Genomic DNA, 21575 nt, shown 5'->3' with positions numbered 1-21575 from the left:
AGAAAAATTATCTTTAATGAAAAATTTTCAGTGGCCATTATACTATGGCTGGTATTATTTTTATTAAAATAATTTATTCATAACAATTAGTAAAAAAAACAAAACCCACGGACACCTACTACCTCACCAGTCACCTGTTTTCTCTTACTCTCTAAGAAACCTAGCCCTAAACCCAGCCACCATCACCATCCCTCATCGCCAAACTCTTCTCCTTCGGTAGAGGGTGTTGTCGCCGCCGGCGGGACAGAAAGTGGGTGCCGTTAAACTCTTCTCATCACCGAACTCTTCTCAGTTCTCATCGTTCCTCTTCTCATCGCCGTCGCACAAAGGAAGCGTTGATCCCGTGGCGTTGCCATCGCGAAGGTTGCTCAGTCGGTTGTCGTGTTTTTGAGCTCTCCCTCTCTCTCTCTCTCCTTCCCCCCCTCTCTCTCTCTCTCTCTCTCTCTCTCTGAGGTCAACATGCACTCTTCGAGCTCACTTTCTTTCCTCCATCGTTGTCACTTCCGATTCCTCCGTCACCATCACTTGCCTTCCTCCTTCGCTGCCGGTAAGCATTGCTGCTTCAATTTAATTTTGCTTGTTTTGTACTTTTGTTAATAATACGAGTTTCTAGATTTTCTAATTTCTGTTTGAGTTTGTTAATTTTTGCTTATTCTGAGATACTAGATTTCTGAAATAATGGTTGAATTGAATGATTACTCGTCGTCGAATGTTCCTTTCTTTTTCTCTTCTAAATCTAGATTTTGGTCTGCACAACCTTGGTTTCAGTCAGTATGGTTAATTTTGTTTATTATGAGATTGTTGACAGCAACAATGGTGAGGTATCTGGTTTAGTGCTGTATCGAATTTCTGTACTTGTTCTTTCTTGTTTGAGGTTTCCTGGTGTTGCTTGAAAGTCTTAAGAACATGGACTCTGTGAAAGGATGTAGTGATCAAAGTGGATTGCAAATTCTATAAATTATTTGGAGTTATGAGTGGTTGTTGACTTTTGACTATAATGGAAGGTCTCACTCTGAAGTCAAAGTATATGATACCACTGCTTTAAGGGTAGCTTATTTTGATGTTGATGAGTACAATGTTGATGAGTATGATGTTTTGCTAATTATGATTTATTCCTATATTTGGTTGTTGCAAGAGATAGAGATAATTTAGTAGAGACCAAGACAGCAGAAGTATCTAACTTTCTTGATATGTTGAGGAGTGTTTCTGAATATAATGAAGGGTCTAGTACAAGTACACCATCACGCACTGATTGAAAAGCATGCTATCTACACTATAACTATGCTATATTTTTGTTGTCCATTCTTTTAGATCTAGAACTTGAAATCAGTCATTTGCATTGTTGTAATTTTACTTCTTTAAATAGATAAAATAGGATAATGATGAATTCTTTTCTTTGTTACAGGTTTATGCCTTTCATGGGAGACACCTCTTTATAACAAATGGTAAGAATCATGGTACAATATGTGCTTTAGAATCATGGGAGGCTATATTGCACTATTATCTGTTTGAGTACTATCAAGATGACTTGGTAGTTATTCTTTTGAATTCGGTATGCGCTTAGACCCTTCTCTCTTTATTTCTTCTTTTGTCTTTTCTTTAAGGAAGTTAATTCCAATGTAGATCCAAGTTTTAAGACACTTATGCTTAATGCTTATTGCTTAATTTGCTTTTAGGTTTCTGACTCAAAAAGCATCACTGGCTTCAATATTGATGTAATTCCTGATGTCAAGGATGCTGTGAGAATTGATGTGGTTGGAGACTTCACTTTGCAGAAGGTGACACCCGAAAGAAGTTACTTTCGGTGAGTTTTTAGTCAGTACTTAAGAAGTTACTTCAATGGAGTAAGCAAAAAGCTTGGAAATTTTTTCTTTATACCTACATTCCATATGCTTAAGGTTTCTTTCTCTATGAAGCCTTATGATGTAGGTAATTGTGTTCATAGGTAATTGTGTATGATAAATTAACTTGATATACTTAAATAGGTCCTCTATTTTTTATTTTTCCATCCTTCCAATTTAACATGAGATTTTGATTTTTTAAGGTGTGGTGCTAGACAGTCTGGAGATATAAGCTCATCAAATGAAGAAAGCACTTGATGGAATACTTGGATTTGGAAAAGCTGATTCTTCATTGATTTCACAACTTGCTTCTTCTGGCAAAGTGAAAAAGATATTTGCTCATTGTTTAAATGGAGTAAATGGAGGTGGTATTTTTGCTATTGGGCATGTTGTGCAGCTTAAAGTGAATGTGACTCGATTATTACAAGACCAGTATGTCATTTATCAAATATACTATGTTTGGTGTTATAAATTGCTCATTTAGGATAATTTTGTTTTTTAACATGTGAAAGGTTTTCCAGACTTGGATACTAAGTCTTTATTCTTCTGTTTATGATATTTCCTTTTCAAAAATCCATATTTTGAGATATCTGACATGGGAAAAAAATTAGGCCTTATTACAATGTCAATATGACAGGGGGTTCAAGTTGGTCATACTTTTCTTAGTCTATCAACAGATGCATCTCAACAAGGGGACAGAAAAGAGACAATAATTGACAGTGGCACAACCTTGGCCTATCTACCTGAAGCAATTTATGAGCCACTAGTGTTTAAGGTATATAAGAGTTTCATTGTTTTGAGAAACTTTATGTTACAACTTTGTGTATTTTAATTTAAATTGCATTCTTGGGATAGATAATTACTCAATAACCTGACTTAAAAGTCCAGACTCTCCATGACGAGTATACATGCTTTTAGTACACTGGAAGGTATGACGCATTAATATGCATTGGCTCATCCTTCTACAGTATTAGTGCTTTGACGGGATTTTATCATAATCTTATCTTTCTTGAGTACACATCTAAAAATAAAATGTTTATGCATTCATGTTCTGCTTATATATGGTGTTCTGCTATTGGATGGAACAACATATGCACTATGAAAATCCTTTGTTTGGTGGCTAGATTTGAAAGGAAGGGCCTATAGTGGGAGTGGTTTTGAAGATGTTATGTATAATACTTATATAAGTTAAATACTAACATGGCCTATCTACAGGGTAACTTCTGGTGCATTGGTTGGCAAAACAGTAGGACTCAGTCCAGAGATAACAAGAATATGACTTTACTGGGTGGTATTTTTCTTAAAAACATTTGCCCTTGCCAACTTTATGATTATTACTATTATGCTTAGTAATGTCTGAATTTCAACAATACTTTTCATTTATCTATTGCAGATTTGGTGCTTTCAAATAAACTTGTCATTTACAACCTTAAAAGTCAAGTTATTGGGTGGACCGAGTACAACTGTGAGTATCATTTTTTGGTTTTTTGGTTTTTCATACTTTGAGAAATGACAACTGTTTGCAAGTCATTTAGGTTTGGGTTAGAATTGGTAATAAAATTACAGGATTTCAATTTTAATTCAAAATTGACTTCTTACATGTAATAATATCATTTTTGTTGCATGATGGGTTCTTCAAGCATTAAAGTGAGGAATGAGCGTACTGCCACAGTTCATTTAGTTGGTTCCCACTATATTTCTACTAATCGGGTGATGATGACCTTATTTCTAATTGCAGTTCTTCACAAGTTGATTTATTGAAATGGAGCAATTAATATAAATATATATAATATTGTTATAGGCTGTGGCTTCAATGACGAAAAATGATCAACTTAGCAAGGTCTTGGAGGAACCATTGTATGTTAGAGTTCATCAAGCTCTTTATAGCAGTAATAGTGGACCAAATACTATGGAAAGGGAGGATCTTACCTAAGTTACAAGCATTCCTTCTGCTGATGATCTTGTACGAAGTAAACACGACGGCGGAGAATATATATGCCGTCAGGATAGAGCCGATCAACATACAAATAATTTCAATACGAATGAGATTATAGAAGCAGATAATAAAGAGATTGTACAAATAATTTGCATTGGGTGTGGGGAAATCCATGAGTTATTGATAAGTGTGCTCCTCTCTCTTGGAAATTTTCTTCATTATTTTGGCCTTGTATCTTTTTTAAGGGAAATTTGTGTATAAATATTTTGAATTTAATGAAATATTTTATTTTATAGTAATTAATTTTAGTATATTTATATTATGTACAATAATAATAATTGTTAGTAAAAATAATTTGAAATTTTAAAAAAGGATAGGTTATTATTTCTAAAAGATTGAGTGTAATTAAAAAAGTTAAGATTTTAGCGGCAATAATAATGGCAACTAAAAGTGAATAATATTGCAATTTTAGAATTATTTTTAGTGGCTATATAAATTGCCGGTAAAATGGGTTTTGGAGGCAATAGTAATGGCTATTAAAAGTGAATAATATTGCAATCTTAGAATTACTTTTGGTGGCCATATAAATTGCCAAGAAAATGGTCGCTAAAAGTTATATACTTTTTGCGGCCATTAAAACAGTCTTTACCGGCAAATGTTATAATTGCCACTAAAACCTTTAGCGACAAAGCATAAGACGACTAATGTCTAATTACCGGTAAATGTATTAGTGGCTATTTTTATTGCCGCTAAAAGCAAAATAAATGGCCGCTAAAAGTGATTTTTCTAGTAGTGTTGGTTATGAGGTATATTTTGGGATTTTTGGGTTTGATGAGCAAGAAATTAAAACCAACAATTAAAGAAATATAAATTCTAAAAGGCTACTCATAGCAAGGATCAAGAGTCAAGGTTTCCTATCTTGGACCATTGACCATAACATATGATGATTACAAAGGATTAATTCTATGTAGTTATTCTCTAACAATTGAAGGAAAGTCAAGTGGACATAATTGGTCCTAAAACCAATTAACAACCCTAAATCACCAATGGAACTGGATATCAATAATCTCAAGGGACATAAGTCCTCAATCAAGAGGCAAGAGTACCAAAATCTACTCTAAAAACCAACCAAGCATTTTATCAAACAATTGGAAGGCACTAAAAGAAAAGCATGGTAAAATAGCAAGAAAAATAAATTCTAAAATTACCAAAAGCAAGAAAGCAACAATAATAACTCAATCAATCAATAAGAAACATATAACCTCAAATTGCATTAAATAGAAATCAAAATCAACAAAGGTTCATAAACATAAAAGTGACTAAAATAAGAAATTAACAAGAAGAATTAAAAGAACAAAGATGTAGCAACAAGAAATTAAAAGGAGAAGTAAATGAAAACAAGAATTAAACCTAAATCTAAGGAAAATCCAACATAATTCTATCCTAATTCTAGAGAGAAGAGAGAGCTTCTTTCTCTAGAATATAACCTAAAGCATGTTACTAAACTATCCTAATTGCTCTCCCCTTGTTTTCTCTTGAATTTTGCTTGAAATAGCTTTAGAAATGAGTTGAATTGGGCTTCTGCAGTCCCAAAAATCGCCCCCATCGTGTTTCATTAATGAAGTCATGTGCTGCTTGTCACGTGTACGCGTGGGTCACACGTACACGTCGCTTGTTGAATTCTGGTCACGAGTACGCTTGGGTCACATGTACACCTCGCATGGAAGATTTCCAAAACTTCATTTCTTCATGAATTCTCCATTTTTACATACTTTTTCTTTATTCCTTCAGTCCAATCTTTGCCTTCTAAACATGAAATCACTCAACACACATATCAAGGCATTGAATGGAGTTAAAGTGAATTAAATTATCAATTTTATGGCCTAAAGCATGTTTTTAATCATTAAGCACAATTTAGGGAGAATTACAAAACCATGCTATTTCATTGAATAAATGTGAAAAAAGTTGAGAAAATCTACCTAATTTAATACAAAATAAACCACAAAATTGGAGTTTATCAATGACATTACTCTGCAAAACAAAAAATCACAAAGAATGAAACACACATCCGAGGTAATAAATGCCCTAATAGAATACCCGAGAAAGATATAAAACATGGAACAAGAGAACTCGAGACAGGTAACAAAAAATCCATCGCTATCTCCTACGAACACTTCTAACTTAGGCAATGGAATGTCTTTGCAAGAAGCCTTCCTGGCCTGGTGTGGACACAGTTCAAGTTGGGGTCTCCAGAACACTTCATCTCGTTCTGACCAAAAGGTACGAACAATACTAATTTTAATAAATATGAAAAGAAATCATTTACTCAAACATTAAATCAAGTCCATTTAAAAAGATATTATCCATATACCAAAGATAATTGGTAATCATGTAAAATATTTATGTTTTAAAGTTAATGATGCATAAATAATTTGTATAAATAGTAAAGTTTGATTCGATGTATTGTGTATATGTTGTATTAGTAGTAAATCGAATCAAGTTGATTCGATTTACTACTTGTATAGGATACACATAGTAAATTGAATCAACTTGATTTGATTTACATGTTGTTCTAGAAAAGAATGACCTTTCGAGAATACAAATCAATGAGAAAACTACGCTAATAGTTAATGGCTAAGTCATTAACTCACAAAACTACAAAATGATGTCATTAAAAGCATACATTAAAGGTAGTAAATTTCTAATAATGTTACACCAGAAAAACAGAATAAAAAAGAAAGGAAAATTCAGTAGGTAACACGGTAGGTAACACACGGTTCACTCTATCACCTAAAACACTACTGACTTAAGCATCAGAGTATTTTGCAGGTTGTCTTCCCCACCTAGTTCCAACATTGCTTAAGTTAAGATCTCTATATCTTCTCAGCTTGTAACCTCCGCAAAAGGTCCTAACTGGTGCCGTCTGTGGGTATTGTACACTGTTGGTTCCACAACTAATCACAAAATTCAATCAGTAATTAACCCAAACACTCCTTTCAAGGAGAAACAAAATAAGATGATAGATATAAGACCGATGTTACTCCCTCTGCTAATCAGGAACATCATCAAGTTTTCACAGGGTTCGAATGTCAGGAAGTTCAAAACCTTGTAGTTCACTATTTTACTGGCTTAGGTGAGAACTATGTCCATGCCATGAAAGAGATGTGCCATTGAGTGCGACAGTTAGAGTGACAACTTGCAGAGCAATCACAATCAAGGCAATCTCGTTTCCGAAGTCATACGACTAGAGGGCGGGAACATAGTCGAGAAAGGAGGACCCTAGAGAGGCCCATTCTCAATGTCAGGAGGATGATCGTCGTTGTTCTCGCTCTCCACAAAAAAATAAGAGAGACTCACCCCAACGTGATGAGGACCAGTTATGGCTTGGTTCAACACTTTGTCTTTTGTATCCATATCCTCTTTTACTAACATCAAGACAAATTTCTTAGCACATTTCACTACTAGAGAAACTCAGGCCAAGCACCAGATTCTCTTACTTGACAAAGAGCAAAGAGTGAAAAAAGCATCTATTACTTGGATAACTTTAATAAGGCCTTACTAGAGGTTAACACACGGACTCCTAAAGGCGTGTGCTTGTTCCTCATTGCTGGTTTGCTAGAAGGTGACTTCAAAAGATAGTTGACTTTCAAGGATGTAAAGTCTATCGAGAAAATTCATCAGATCGCACTGGAATATATGTGAGATGAAGACGTGTCGAAGGTGGTTTCAACTAAAAGGTAAAACCTAGCTCTATCACCCAATAAGGCCAAAAGTTCAGGACAACTCTATCACCTAATAAGGCAGAAAGTTTGGGACAATCCTCAACCCCAAGGTTGTCAACACCATAAGTTGGAAAGGAAGATAATAAATGTGATCCTAAAGGATTCAATAGGTTACAATGTGATCCTAAAGGATTCAATAGGTTACAATGTGATCTTGGAAAGGAAGACAATAAATGACCTTTGAGCATTTATACCAGCAAAGTTTTGGGATGAAGTCATGACCTTTGAAGGTCATGTAACTACTATCTGAGGAGAACGGATAGCTGCTGTAGTGCAATAAAGCAAGTTTGACCTTAAAGGATAAAACCAAAGATTCCATTGTTGTATTTTTTGTGGAATTTGACTCCCGAGTTCTAGAGAATTTGAGACCAGAATCCAATGAAAATTTGGAGAGCCTAGTCCGAGATTGCTACTCGAGAATTTCAATCATCGAATGAATCTTGACCTTATTAATGAAGTTAGTCAACAACCAATTTAGCTTAACAAGCATTAAAGCAAATGGTTGCAAAGAGATATAATGTCAAAGTTAGACGTAGGAGCTTCCAAGCTGGAGACCAGGTACTGAAACATGCTTATGCCAGCTAATGAACGGATTTTTGACGGTTTAGAATTTCACAATAAATTCTCGTTGCAAGTATAGTATCTAAACAAACAAAGAATCCTTTCATGTAAAAAATTATTTATCACAAGTAACAAACCCCAATTAAAATAATAACCGAAGTATTTAAACATCGGGTCGTCTCTCAAAGGAATTGCAGGAAAGTGTAGTTATTATTGGTTATGAAAAAGTATCTTTTTGGGGTTTTCAATAAGGAACAAGAAAAGTAAATTGCAAGAAAGTAAACTAATAGCTAAGAAAGTTCTTGGCAAGGTATGAGAATTAGAAGTCCTATCCTAGCTATCCTTATCAATTGTGACATCAATTGTCTATTGCTCCCACTTAGTTAACCTCTAACTATGGAGGAAAGTCAAGTGGATGAATCAATTTGATTCCTCAAGTCCTAGTCAACTCCTAAGGAAAGACTAGCTTTAGAGGGATCCAAATCAACTAGCAACTTTCAATTATCAATCAACAAAGGAGCTTGATAACTCAAGAGTCTCCAATTACTCAATCTACGCTAAGAACATAAAAAGCTAATTTAAAATCCAACCAAGCATTTTATCAAACACTTGGTAGGCACAACATAAAAATATAGAAAACTAGCAAGGAATATTAAATCTAAATAACCAATTGCAAGCATCAATGATAACAAATAAAGGAAGAAGCAATAAACATGAAATACCTCAAATTGCATTAAATAGAAAATCAAATCTAACATGAGAGTTCATAAACTAAAATAGCAACATAAAGAGATCAACAAGAGAAATAGATAAACTAAAGTAATAGAATAAATAAAAGTAGAAGAGAAAACTAAATTAAACTAAGATAGAAATCTGAAATTGAGAATAACTAAACCTAAAAATCCTAAAACATAGAGAGAAGAGAGAGCCTCTCTCTCTAAATAACTACATCTAAAACCTAAAATTATGTGAATAAAAGTTGCGTCTCTGATTGAATGAATGATTTCCCCACTTTGCAGCCTCTAATATGTGTTTTCTGGGCCGAAAACTGGACCAAATGGAGCCCAAAAATCGCTCCCAGCGTCTTCTGTAATTTCTGCACGTGGCGCATGTCACGCGTACGCGTACATCACGCGTACGCGTCGATGGTCTTCTGCGCGTGTCACGCGTACGCGTACATCACGCATGCGCGTCGCCTAACAGCATGGCAACTATAGAAAATTGTATGTCATTTCGAAGCCCCGGATGTTAGCTTTCCAACGCAACTAAAACCGCCTCATTTGGACCTTTGTAGCTCAAGTTATGGTCAATTTAGTACAAAGAGGTCAGGCTTGACAGCTTAACAATTCCTTCAATTTCTTGTATTCCTTCCACTTTTGCACGTTTCTTTTCCATCCTCTAAGCCATTCCTGCCCTATAAACCCTAAAATCACTTAACACACATATCACGACACCGAATGGTAATAAGAGAGGATTAATAATTAGAAATTTTAAGGCCTAAGAAGCATGTTTTCAATCATAGCACAAAGTTAGGAAGGAAAATGTAAAACATGCGAATTATATGAATAAGTGTGAGTTTAGTGGATCAAATCCACTCAATTAAGTACAAAATGTACCACGAAATAGTAGTGCATCAAATCTCCTCACACTTAAACATTAGCATGTCCTCATGCTAAGCTCTAGAGAAGCTATAAAGGAGTGAAGAGGAATGGTAAAACTTATGAAATGAAACCTATCTATATGAATACAACTAAATGTAAAAATACTTCTACCTACTTAGTTAAAAGTAAACAAATTCTCCAAGACAAACAGAAATCAGATTTCACTAATTCAAATCACACAATAAGAGACAAGTAAACTTGTAAGAAGATAGCTTATGAAAGCCGGGAACACAGAATCAAGCATTGAACCCTCACTGGAAGTGTATATTCACTCTAATCGCTCAAGTGTCTAGGGTTAATTCACTCTACTCTTCTCTAGTCATACTTTCTAAAACTTTGTTCTTCATTTAACCAATCAACAAATATTTAGTGTATAAATGCAAACATCATGAGGTCTTTTCAAGGTTGTAATGGGGCTAAGGTAAGGGTGAGGATATATGTATGGCCAAGTGAGCTATAATATGAATCTTTAACTAACCTAAGTTCTCACCTAACACACACACTCTATATAATTCTAAAATCATGCTTAGCTACTCAAAAATCCCACTTTTGCATCATATACTCATGTATCAATTTTTTTTTTAATTCCATCGCATATGCATTGATCTTTTTATTGAACTTAGCATTGGGGTAATTTTATCCCCTATTTATTTATTTCTTTTTTTCTTTTCTTTTATATATATATATATATATATATATATATATATGTATATAAATGAAAGCATAATATATCAATGCAAATGGTTTTTTTTTCAATTTTTTCACATGAGTAAGCACCCAAATTTCTAATATTTGTCAGTAAAAACACAACACATTCTCATCAATTCAAGTTTCCACATTTTCCCACACTTAGTTGACACACACTATCTTAAGCTAACTAAAGATTCAAATCGGATAATTAATTGTTTTTCCGCTTAAGGCTAGTGATGTGGTAATATAAAGAACAAATGGGGGTTAAAAGGCTCAAAGTGGCAAACAAAGGTAAATGAAATGGTGGGCTATTTGGGATAAGTGAGCTAATAACAAATGATGGCCTCAATCATATGTATGCATGAATATACACTAAACAATGGACATATAGAATGGAACAAACTATAGATTGCAATCATAGGGAAGAAAACACACAGGAATAAAAATCATGGTTAAATGATGTAACCATATAATTAAGCTCAAAATCTCACAGGTTATGTGTTTTTAGCTATAAACCATGTTCCAAATTATAATCTTCAAACAAGTTTAACACAAAAGTTTTAATTTAAATTAGCGAAATGCTATAAAAAAGGTCTTTAAAAAAAAGAACTTATCATTCCAACCAAGTAGTGGTAGAAGAGCATGCACAAAATCAAACAAACATACTATCAAACATGCAAATGCAACAACAAATTTAACAAGGAAATTTAAACATTGGTGTTAAAATAGGAAATAACTAACCCACGAAAGTCGGCATTGACCTCCCCACACTTAAAGATTGCACCGTCATCGGTGCATGCTAAGATATGCAAGTGGTTGGGTGGCTCCAATTGACGTTTTTCTCTCCAAAGAATGTGCAGAGAAACTTGTTTGTCGCCCCATATAGAAGTTCTTCCTTTTCCTTCTCGGTGGCCATCCTGAAAGAAGAGAAAAGGGAAGAAAAGTAACCCAGAAATAAAGATAAGAAAACAAATAAAATATGAGTGGGTTAATGCCAAATAATGAGGATCTCAGCCACATGGTAGCTACAACATACAAGTGAGAAAATAGTAGAAGCAAATGGCATATCAATAGTGCAAAAATTGTAACAATAGGGGAGAGAGTGTGGGTAATGCAAGATAGTATAAGTGCATATCAATGCAAATGGAATGCAAGTATTATAAAAGATTAGCATTGACTTATGAATAATAATACCCAATCAGAATAAAACAAGTCATGAAGCACGAGAATAATGCAAGAGATATTTAACAGTCGAGCAAGGAAATTCAACACCGAAGAAAAAGTATCAAATTTAGAAAAGAATATAAAAACATGCACAAAATTAAAATACAATGAGTGGAAGTATGTAAATGCAATAAGCAAGATAGAATGAAAGAGAATAAGGATGAGAAGTTAAAGGAATGAAGAAGAAGAAGAAAGTAAGAAAGGAGGAGGAAAGAAGGAGAAAGGAGAGAAGAAAGAAGTAAAAAAAATGAAAAACAAGGCGCGACGCATGCGCGCGCATCACGCGTGCGCGTGAAAATGGAATTAGCCATGCGACACGTACGCGTGGGTGGCCAAAAATGCACACTGACGCGTGATCGTTGGTCACGTGTACGCGTGACTGCTCACGCGATTCTAGCACAGTGGCAGCCCAACTCTCTGTTCAATTACCTTACTACGCCGATTTTTCATTCCACGCGTACGCGTCGCTGACGCTTACGCGTGGATTGACAAAAACGCAGGGGACGCGTACGCGTGAGGCACGTGTACACGTGGGTCTGGCTGTGCACCTAGCACCCCTCCCGCGTCGTTCCAGCATAACTCTCTGTCCATTTTCTCAATATCACGCACTGACACATGACACGTGCGCGTCATCGACGCTTACGCGTCAGGTGCAAATTTTTTTTATGCAGAATGCAGGTAATTATGCAGAATTTTATAAATGAACACTGATAAAAAAAATTGAATAAAACTAATAATAAAAAGTGACGATCATACCATGGTGGGTTGTCTCCCACCTAGCACTTTTAGTTAAAGTCCTTAAGTTGGACATTTGGTGAGCTCCTTGTCATGGTGGCTTGTGCTTGAACTCATCTTGAAACTACCACCAGTGCTTGGACTTCCAATAAGCTTTAACATCTCCAAATAAATTTACCAAGCCTTGATGAAGTTCTCCACAAGCTTTGAGCTCCCAAAGTTGATCCCCTTGTATGCCGAGATCCCAAATCTTGTTCCTACACCCGTCTGTAAGTTGTTCATCATCGCTCCAACTGGGTGGCAAGCAATCCGAATTCTCAATGCAATACCAAACTCTTCTCTTAGATCCAACCAAATGTTCACTAGCTCCACCCTTGCATCTAGCTCTTGAAGTATCGTCCTTGATGAGCCTTGATTTACAACTCCAACCATTAAATATCCTTCTCTTACGCTTAATGCCACAAAGCTTCCTAAGTTGGCCATCCGTTTCAAGAATACCATATTCAAGTGGGACAGTAAAGCGAATAGAGATAAGTCTTACCCACTCAAATGAAGGAGTAGATGGCCACCTAGGTGGAGAAGTCTCCAACATTCTTGACAAAGCGTACTCAACTTCCGACCACCCTTTTCCGAAGGACTTCCGCTTCCACATCATTTTTAGACTCAATAAGAGAAGAGTCTTTGATGACATGTCATCATGTCATGTTTTTCTATGCCTTTTTCCTTTGTTTTCAATAGGTTTTATGCACTTTCTTGAGCCATAAGCAAGCCAAGTGGGTAGATTTTCATGCTTCCTTTGATTTAATCAACCATGTATGAATTCATGCTATTTCATGAGGTTTTATGCTAAAATTGTCACATATTATGAAAGAATGAATATCTCATGATTTTGAGCATAGCTTTGATGTGTTTGGTTGATTAATGATAGGTGAAGAAGGCTTGGAGAAAGGGTGAAGCAAGAAGGAATGGCTAGGAGTAATGAGAGGACAATGGAATAAGTTGAACCAGGAAGCAAAATCTTTTGGGTGAAAAGTTAGCCTCAAAGTTAGACCCCTAACTTTGAGGCTAACGTTGGCATGAAGAGAACCTCCCTGGGCACCAAAAGTTTGCGCCAACGTTAGCCCCCTAACTTGGTGGCTAACGTTGGAACATGAAATTCACAAGGGGAGGAGCAAAAGTTTGCGCCAACGTTAGCCCCCTAACTTTGAGGCTAACGTTGGCGCCACACACCACAACAGCTTGAAGGGGTATACTTCTAACAAGAATAACTTGAGCTACAGAGCTCCAAATGAGGTGATTCAAGAAGCATTGGAAAGTAGGAATCAAGAGCTTTCTAAGCATATATGGCACTGCATGGTGGACACTAAAATTGAGGGAGAAAACTGCCCCGCAATGTACATAAACGAACATGGTGGCAACCTGCAGTGAGGCCACTTGACCTCTGCACCTTCAACGGAGTATAACTCGAGCTGTAGAGCTCCAATTGATGTGCTTCCAAAGGCATTGGAAAGTAGACATTCAGGGCTTTCCAACAATGTATAATAGTATGGGGTGGACAATACGTTTGAGCCTCCAGAACTGGCGTTTTCGCCAACGTTTGAGGCAAACGTTACCTCAAACGCTGCACACCAAAGCCAGCGACCATGCCCTCTTCAAATGATCATAACTTGAGTTGTAGATGTCCAATTGAAATGATTCTAAATGGGTTAGAAAGCTGACATTCAGAGCTTTCCAACCATATATGATAGTCTATATTGGGCATAAAATTGGCAACATGACAAGAGGACAAAGTTGGCGCCATAAATGTGCATAAGGGAGGCCAACGTTAAGGTCAAAGTTAGACCCCTAACGTTGGCACCAACGTTCATACCAGCAAGTTTTGTGGGCTGCTATGAAAAGTTGGAGCCAAAGATAGACCCCTAACTTTAGCTCCAACTTTTGGTCCAACTTTTGCAAACTCAACCCGGTTCAATTCGGTTCCTCTTCAAACTCCAAGAGCAATCAACCAAGGCCTTTATCAACCCAATTCCATCAAGAGCAAGGGACCAAATGATCATCACTCAAAGGCACAAGAAATAGATAAAATAGGAATTTCATTTAATTGTAATTTGTTTTTAATTTCATTTTCATTTCCATTTTGTAAAGCCTATATAAGGCATCATTTTCATATTTCTAAGGAGGCTGGCTCCACGAGGGAGCATTAGGATTTGAGAGCTCTCTCTTAGTTTTCAATTTCGTTTTGAATCTTGGGTTGAGAATTGAAGAAATTCTGTTTCAATCTCACTTTGAGAATTTTCTTGTTTACTTTCTCTGCACAATTGAATTTTCATTCCTGTTTACTACTTCACCTTCTCTTGGCTTCTGCAATTTACTTTTCTTTAATTTCTCTTGCAATTGTTCTAAGCTTTGATTTATTGCTTTTATTTAATTTCCCTGCACCCAATCCCCTTTACTTTCATGCAATTTACATTTCTTGCTCTTTAAGTTTCAATGCAATTTACTTTCTGCACTTTAATTTTCCTTGTCATTTACATTCTGTTGGCTTCAATGGTCACTCAAATCACTCAATGTTAGCTTGACTAAACTAATCACCCACTAAAGTTGCTTGATCCATCAATCCCTGTGGGATCGACCTCACTCCCGTGAGTTATTATTACTTGATACGACCCGGTACACTTGCCGGTTAGATTTGTGTGTTTTGGGAGAAATTTATTTTTCACCAAAATACTCATCAGTCTTCATATTCAAGGAGTTCATTTGCGGATGTAGATTCATCACTAGGAGGACTTGATTCATGATCCTCATCACCAAGGGAACTTGCTTCTTGATCTATCCCATCTAAGTCTTCATAGGGAATATGCCATGGAGGTTGTGCACTAGCTTCCTTGACATCAATTTCAATCTTCTTGGAGGGATACTCTGTAACTCTAGAATCCCATGGAGGTTCGGCATCTCCTAAGTCTTCAACCACTTCTTCCTCTTCAACTATTACGGCTTCCTCCACTTGTTCCAATACAAAGCCACGTTCCTCATTGTCCACCGGAGTTTCTAGTGTCTCCTTCATGCTAGGCTCTTCTATTGATTCTCCACATGTAGCCATGGGAGTACTTTAAGTGTCCAAATGTTGGAAAGTTAATCGATTTACTACCTCGGTCAAGGCAGCCATAATTCTAATACTTCCCTTTTCATCTTCTTTTGCCCTTGAAGAAGAACACCAAGAGTGTCATGCATTGAAGATTGAGGTGGATATGAGGGCTCATTACTTGGGAGGAAAGGTTCATGATAAGAGGGTGATTCATCATAATAAAGATGTGGTAGTTTATCACTTTCCATCTTTTTCACTTGTTGCACAACACACTTCAGTTCCTTGTTCTCAATTTGAGATTCTTTAGCCATAAGAGCTTCGTGTGCTCTTCGGCATACCAGTCGCTCCAATTGATGAATGCTTGCTTGAAATTGATCCATTGTTTCCTTGAGACGATCCTTTGATTCTTGTTCTGCTCGGATTGCATGATTAGGATCATATGGCTCTTGGGTTGATGGATATGGACATGGTGTATATGGAGGTGGTAGTTCTTGGGAGTAATTGGGTTGGAATTGGGGTGGTTCTATGTATGGTTCATATAGCTCATAGGGTGGTTGATATGGTGGATATGGGTTAGGATCATATGAGGATGTTTGGTAGTAGGGTACTTGTGAGTATGGTGGTTCAAGGCTATGTTGAGGAGGGGGTTTATAGGCATATGGTGTGGCTTGTTGGTAACTACAAGGGGGTCCACCATATCCATCGTCTTGGTACGCACCCTGGAATGGCTCTTGACCATAGTAATTTGGTGGAGGTTGGTTGTCACGAAAAGGTCCACCATAACCATTGTCTTGGGATGCATCATAGAATGGTCGTTGCCCATGGCACATTGGAGGAGGTTGTTGCCGAAAGGGTTGATTAAATCCTTGTGGCTCCCCCCATCTTTAATTGTTCCAACCTTGATGCATATTCTCATTATATCTTCCATTTCCTACAACATAATTTGAACCAAACTCATAGCCAAAGGGGTGAGAATTCATAGTAACAAAAGAAAGTAAAAACAAAAACTAATAAGAAACTATGAGAATAAACTCCTAAAACTAAAAATAGCTAACAAAGAAACGAAAAAGTAAAATTATTCACAATATTCACAATAACCAATAATAAGACACACATTTGTAATTCCCCGGCAACGGCGTCATTTTGATAAACGGATTTTTGACAGTTTAGAATTTCACAATAAATCCTCGTTGCAAGTATAGTATCTAAACCAACAAAGAATCCTTTCATGCAAAAAATTGTTTGCCACAAGTAACAAACCCCAATAAAAATAATAACCGAAGTATTTAAACCTCGGGTCGTCTCTCAAAGGAATTGCAGGGAAGTGTAGTTATTATGGGTTATGGAAAAGTATCTTTTTGGGATTTTGAATAAGGAACAAGAAAAGTAAATTACAAGAAAGTAAATTAATAGCTAAGAAAGTTCTTGGCAAGGTATGAGAATTAGAAGTCCTATCCTAGCTATCCTTAACAATTGTGACATCAATTGTCCATTGTTCCCACTTAGTTAACCTCTAACTATGGAGGAAAGTCAAGTGGATGAATCAATTTGATTCCTCAAGTCCTAGTCAACTCCTAAGGAAAGACTAGATTTAGATGGATACAAATCAACTAGCAACTTTCAATTATCAATCAACAAAGGAGCCTGATAACTCAAGAGTATCCAATTACTCAATCTACGCTAAGAACATAAAAAGCTAATTTAAAATCCAACTAAGCATTTTATCAAACACTTGGTAGGCATAACATAAAAACATAGAAAACTAGCATGGAATATTAAATCTAAACAACCAATTGCAAGCATCAATGATAACAAATAAAGGAAGAAGCAATAAACATGAAATACCTCAAATTGCATTAAATAGAAAATCAAATCTAACATGAGAGTTCATAAACTAAAATAGCAACATAAAGAGATCAACAAGAGAAATAGATAAACTAAAGTAATAGAATAAATAAAAGTAGAAGAGAAAACTAAATTAAACTAAGATAGAAATCTGAAATTGAGAATAGCTAAACCTAAGAATCCTAAAACCTAGAGAGAGGAGAGAGCCTCTCTCTCTAGAAAACTACATCTAAAACCTAAAATTATGTGAATGAAAGTTGTATCTTTGATTGAATGAATGATTCTCCCACTCTGTAGCCTCTAATCTGTGTTTTCTAGGCCAAAAATTGGACCAAAAGGAGCCCAGAAATTGCCCCCAGCATCTTCTGCAATTTCTGCACGTGGCGCATGTCACGCGTACCCGTACATCACGCGTACACGTCGATGGTCTTCTGCGCGTGTCATGCGTACACGTACATCACACGTGTGCATCGCCTAACAACATGGCAACTATGGAAAATTGCATATCATTTTGAATCCCTGGATGTTAGCTTTCTAACACAATTGGAACCGCCTCATTCGGACCTTTGTAGCTCAAGTTATGGTCGATTTTGTACGAAGAGGTCAGGCTTGACAGCTTAACAATTCCTTCAATTTCTTGTATTCCTTCCATTTTTGCATGTTTCCTTTCCATCCTCTAAGCCATTCCTGCCCTATAAACCCTGAAATCACTTAACATACATATCACGACACCGGATGGTAATAAGAGAGGATTAATAATTAGAAATTTTAAGGCCAAAGAAGCATGTTTTCAATCATAGCACAAAGTTAGGAAGGAAAATGTAAAACATGCGAATTATATGAATAAGTGTGAGTTTAGTGGATAAAATCCACTTAATTAAGTACAAAATGTACCACGAAATAATGGTGCATCACCAGCACCTCGGTATCTCAAGGAAAGTTAACCCTATCTAAAAAAGACCCTTTAGGATTAAGAAAAATCTGGATAAAAGGACATACAAGTTAGAAAATTTAAATGTTCCTGAGAAACATCGAATTCTATCCACCTCAAATGTTCTATCCATCTCAAAAGGTATTATTCTTAAAAACCTATTGAAGTAAAGGGGCTCTTTTTTTATTAACTTATGTTTTTAATGAGGCCTAAATCCTATGTTTATTTGTACTTGATTACGTTAGATAATTCAATTTGATATATCAATGATTGTCAATTACTCCATATATTATTGTTTATTATTACCTATTTAATATGCATAAATGTTATTGCCGGTACAATAGCATAACAAATATTTAAAATACATTCAATATCACTACCAGTATAACGGTAACAAAGTTCAATTAATACTAATATCAAAAAAGCAGTAAAAAGTAAAAGCACAATCATAAAATTTAAAAGCAATAAAGTTTCAAGTAAACTTAGCCTATGAAATTTAAAGGCAATAAAGTTTTAAGTAAACTTAGCCTAATTGTCTAAACAAAAGTTCAAAATAACTAAAAAGTTTTTCGAAAAAATGGAAAAAGAACTTCCCGAAAAAATAGGAAAAGAAATTGTCAGCAAATACAACAACAACAACAACAACAACAAAGCCTTGTCCCATTAAGTGGGGTCGGCTACATGAATCAAACGACGCCATTGTGCTCTGTCATGTGTCATGTCTACAGAGAGACCATTTACATGTAGATCTCGTTTGACCACCTCATGGATGGTCTTCTTAGGTCTTCCTCTCCCTTTCGCCCCTTGTCCATCTTCCATCTCATCCACCCTCCTGACTGGATGTTCTATCGGCCTTCTTCTCACATGTCCAAACCACCTAAGACGCGATTCAACCATCTTTTCCAAAATGGGTGCTACTCCAACTCTCTCCCTTATATCTTCATTCCTTATTTTATCCAATCACGTATGACCACTCATCCATCTCAACATCTTCATCTCTGCCACACTCAGCTTGTGTTCGTGCTCCCCTTTAGCAGCCCAACACTCCGTACCATAAAGCATAGCCAGTCTTATAGCGGTGCGATAGAATTTACCTTTAAGTTTTAAAGGCACTTTTTTGTCGCATATAAAACCAGATGCACTCCGCCATTTTGACCACCCTGCTTGGATCCTATGATTTACATCATGTTCAATCTCTCCATTATCCTGTATGATACACCCAAGATACCTAAAACTTTGAACTTTTTGTAGGGTGTTTTCTCTAATCTTCACCTCTATATTAGGGTTTTCCCTTCTCGGACTGAACTTACATTCCATATATTCCGTCTTGCTACGACTTATGCGCAGACCATACACTTCTAAAGCTTCTCTCCATAACTCCAACTTCTTATTTAGGTCTTCCCTTGACTCTCCCATAAGGATGATATCATCGGCAAAAAGCATGCACCATGGCACAGGCTCTTGGATGTGCTTTGTGAGTACTTCCAAGACTAATGTGAAAAGGTATGGACTTAAGGATGATCCCTGGTGTAATCCTATACCAATAGGAAATTCCTCTATCACACCACCTTGAGTCTTCACACTAGTTGTGGCCCCATTATACATGTCTTTAATTGCACGAATATATGCGATCTTTACCCTCCTCTTTTCTAAAACCTTCCATAAGACCTCCCTTGGTACCCTATCATACGCTTTTTTCAAATCAATAAACACCATATGTAGATCCCTTTTATTACTACGATACCTCTCCATCATCCTTCTTAAAAGGTATACCGTTTCAGTGGTAGATCTACCTAGCATAAATCCAAATTGGTTCTCTGTTACTTGTGTCTCTTTTCTCAATCTCCGTTCTATCACCCTTTCCCATAACTTCATGGTATGACTCATAAGCTTGATCCCTCTATAGTTTTCGTAACTTTGTATATCCCCCTTATTCTTGTAGATAGGTACCAAGGTGCTCTTTCTTCACTCATCAGGCATCTTCTTTGACCTTAAAATCTCATTAAAAAGCTTGGTTAACCAGTTGATACCTTTTTCTCCAAGACCCTTCTAAACCACAATCGGGATATTATCAGGTCCTATTGCCCTGCCATTTTTCATCTGCTTTAGAGCCTCTTTTACCTTGAAGTCTCGAATTCTTCGATAGTAGTCAAAGTTTTGATCTTCTTCCCTTGTGCATAATCGACCAAGGCTCGGAAGAGTCTTCTGTCCCTCATTAAATAACTCGTAGAAGTAGCTCTTCCACCTTTTCTTAATCTTCTCCTCTTGAGCCAACACCTTTCCATGCTTATCCTTTATGCACTTAACCTGATCCAAATCTCTCGTTCTTCTTTCACGGCTCTTTGCGATTCTATATATACCTTTTTCTCCTTCTTTTGTGCCCAAAGACTGGTAGAGACTCTCATATGCTCTTGTTCTTGCTTCACTTACAGCCACTTTTGTCTCTTTCTTAGCCGCCTTATATTTTTCCCAGTTATCTGCATTGCGGCATAAAGACCACTCTTTAAAGCACTCCCTTTTTATCTTTATCTTTTTTTGTACACTGGCATTCCACCACCAGGACTCCTTGTCTCTTGGTCCTATTCCTTTAGATTCACCAAAGCTTTATTTTGCTGTTCTTCTAATAACTTCTGCCATTTTCCTCCACATCTCTTCCGCACTTCCATTTCCATCCCACTTTGCCTCTTCTCCAACCCGTCTTAGGAAGCTTCTTTGTTCCTCACCTTTCATCCGCCACCACCTCGTCCTTGGGTTCTTCATATAATGTTTTTTCCTCAACTTTTGCTCAATGCGGAAATCCATGACGAGCACCCTATGTTGTGTTGTCAAACTCTCTCCGAGGATAATTTTACAATTAATGCAAAATTTTCGGTCGACTCTTCTCAACAGGAAGAAGTCGATTTGAGAGCTTGTCATGCCACTCTTATAGGTTATAAGATGTTCGTCTCTCTTTTTAAAACATGTATTTGCGATGAGAAGATCAAAGGTTCAAAGGTTGAGGAAAAGTCCAAAATAGTTTTACCATCGGCATTGATCACCCCGAAACCATGGCCTCCATGAATACTCCCATATCCAGTCACTTCTCTACCAACATGGCCATTTAAATCTCCTCCTATGAAAATCTTATCTCCCAAAGGTTTGTCTTGAACCAAACTCTCTAAATTCTCCTAAAACCTTATCTTGTGTTGTTCGTCCGAACCCACTTGCGGTGCATAGGCACTAATCACATGGAAAGAACCTCCCTCCACCACAAGTTTGATAGAGATGATCCGATCTCCCATCCT

At 36.6% G+C, this 21575-nt stretch overlaps 1 pseudogene across 1 annotated transcript; it reads left to right on the top strand.

The window, feature by feature from the left end:
- Positions 1–678: 678 nt before the first annotated feature.
- Positions 679–4076, top strand: LOC107610383 (aspartic proteinase 36-like; annotated as a pseudogene). Its single transcript, XR_015902697.1, has 10 exons — positions 679–821; positions 1005–1092; positions 1406–1552; positions 1677–1804; positions 2045–2273; positions 2453–2616; positions 3057–3132; positions 3235–3306; positions 3472–3551; positions 3643–4076. The product of XR_015902697.1 is annotated as an aspartic proteinase 36-like (transcript).
- The last annotated feature ends 17499 nt before the right edge of the window (positions 4077–21575 follow it).

The sequence above is a fragment of the Arachis ipaensis genome, chromosome B1, assembly GCF_059453495.1.
Source record: "Arachis ipaensis isolate K30076 ecotype BB chromosome B1, ASM5945349v1, whole genome shotgun sequence".
NCBI classification, from domain to species: domain Eukaryota; kingdom Viridiplantae; phylum Streptophyta; class Magnoliopsida; order Fabales; family Fabaceae; genus Arachis; species Arachis ipaensis.
Note: the sequence above shows the minus strand (reverse complement) of the source record. Positions and strands in the feature narration are given on the sequence as shown.